Genomic DNA, 2380 nt, shown 5'->3' with positions numbered 1-2380 from the left:
CCCCGAGGTCTGGAACAGCCTGCCATCAGAGGTGGTTCAAGCACCTACATTGAACACCTTCAAGAGCAAATTGGATTCTTATCTTGCTGGGATCCTATGACCTCAGCTGACTTCCTGCCCTTTGGGTGTGGGGCTGGACTCGATGATCTTCCGAGGTCCCTTCCAGCCCTCATGTCTATGAAATCTATGAAATCTATTAAATGTATTATTTCACTATCAATTATCAAAAATATCTGATGTTGGCTAATGCTTGAATGTTTCCTGATCCGCTCAGGCATAATAAGGGTAAAGTAACAATAAATGCGGAGGACATTTTTTCCCACCTTGTTGATGTTCCCAGAGCAATGAGAGTGTTATGGTTGAAGCCCTGCTGCTATCTCTTATGATTCTGAGCTGGAAAAATGCTGAAAGGAGAAGCAAGTGCCCAAGCCTAACAGCCCTTTGGGCTCCTTTGAGTAAGGCACTCTAGTTTCCGTAGCCCAAGGCACACAGGAGAATAATGTGATTACATAGTACACCCTACCACCTTTGACTCTTCATCACAATTAATCACAAACCCACTAACAGCTTGGTCAACTGATAGAGTCTTTAGCATGAATCCAGAGAACAGCTTGAACTCTTGCCCCTGGAGCCATAGCTACATAGCATAAGCACTTTATTGCCACACTCAGAGAGAGAGGAAAAGACTGAACAAATACAGTGATAAGCCGTGACTGGGAACAATTGTGAGCAAAAGTTAATAGGGCCAAGGATATATGTGAAGGGAAGAGGAATAGAATTCAGTACAGAAAGAGAAATAGAGGGGAAAAATTAATGAAGATAAGAGAAAAAAAAGTAGCTGAGAAACTCATTTTGAATGGTATTTAAGCTCCTGTTCCTGTCTCTTTGAAAAGAAGGTTTATGAAAAAAGATTCAATTTCTGCTTGCATTCCCTGTCTCCACCCAGTAAGACATTTTTTAAATCTCTAAGACAGCGATGAATCTTACTGAAGAAAAATAGATGGAGAAGTAACACTAATTCCATATTTAAAGGGTCACAACCACAACCAGAGTATGGTTACATGGAGTCATATTTTGTCACATATGACTAGGGAGAAGAGCAGGAAAGAAATATATTTGACTTTAAATTAATAATCTGGTTATCTCTCCATTGGCTGGTCCCTGAAGAATATGGAATATTTTAACTACTGCCAGCTGAAGACATTTCTTTTAGTTAAAGATGTAGAGACCTCCAGGTTTGCAACGGAAGGACCCTTGACCCTTGTTCCATGGCTGTGTGCACGTGTGTAAGGAATTCATCTGGAACTTCATTTGTTGTATGGAGTACATGAATTTCTTATAAGGGAAGGAGTCTACCCAGAGCTGTATAGAATTTTCTTTCATAGAGAACTCAAGGGAACTGCTGGCAACTTTACATGCTTCAGTGCCCAAATTATTACTTTACAGTGATGCTCTATTGAAAAGCCAGCGTTTGATTCATGCATAACGGATGTTCTCTCCTTTTCAGAATTACAGTGAATATTTTAAAGTGGCATTTGTGATTTCAACAAATGTAATTCAAAATGCATGTAGTGCATGGAAAAGTACAGTAATTCTGACAACTGCATCACTCCAATTCACATCTGCTATATATAGCACCGTTATAGTTATCTCATGAAACATAAGGCAAGCATGCTCAAAGTGCTGTATGTTTCCTTACGTTTATTGTTTTTAGAAATCAAGGCAGGGTAATTTACTATCCACCCAATTTTAAGCATAAAACTTTATCTTTCTATGCACAATGGTGACAAACATATTGTGTAATACAGCTCCATGAAATAGTAATCAACATTGTGTAAAACTGACCTTTCTATCTTGATAAGTAAAGTAGGGGCATGCTACAACATTGAAAAAATGTGTAGTGGTGATTTTTTAATTTTTTAATCATATTTACCACTGAACCATTTAGCATGTCTTCTGCTTCTGTTACAACAATAAATGGCTTCCTCATTCCGCCTTATTCATCAAGCTTTCTATTTAATGGGCCTGGTTTTCCAACACTGGTACCCACTGAGACCTTACTCTTCAAAACAATTCGGATCATGAACAGACTGAACCAATACAACTACATAAACCAAGTAAAAAGAAGCATTGCAGCAAAGAGAACTCACATATTTGTATCCATTCCAATTGTATTACATAAACTTATATTTCCACACCAAAGTTTTTCCCTTCATAAAATGTCATTAAAGCAAGCTCATCTAGTATCATATTATATTAGAACATTTTACACAGCTCTGCAATTAATTTCTTTCTCTTTCTTACTCTTCCTGTGTACCAGTTCTACAATTTTTCCCACTCCAAAGATAAACTTAGTTCATGCAGTTAAAAAAAAAAAAAA

Source organism: Crocodylus porosus, unplaced genomic scaffold, assembly GCF_001723895.1.
Source record: "Crocodylus porosus isolate Cpor-Errol unplaced genomic scaffold, CroPor_comp1, whole genome shotgun sequence".
Classification (NCBI taxonomy): domain Eukaryota; kingdom Metazoa; phylum Chordata; order Crocodylia; family Crocodylidae; genus Crocodylus; species Crocodylus porosus.
The sequence above is the reverse complement of the archived record's forward strand: the minus strand, read 5'-3'. Positions refer to the sequence as shown.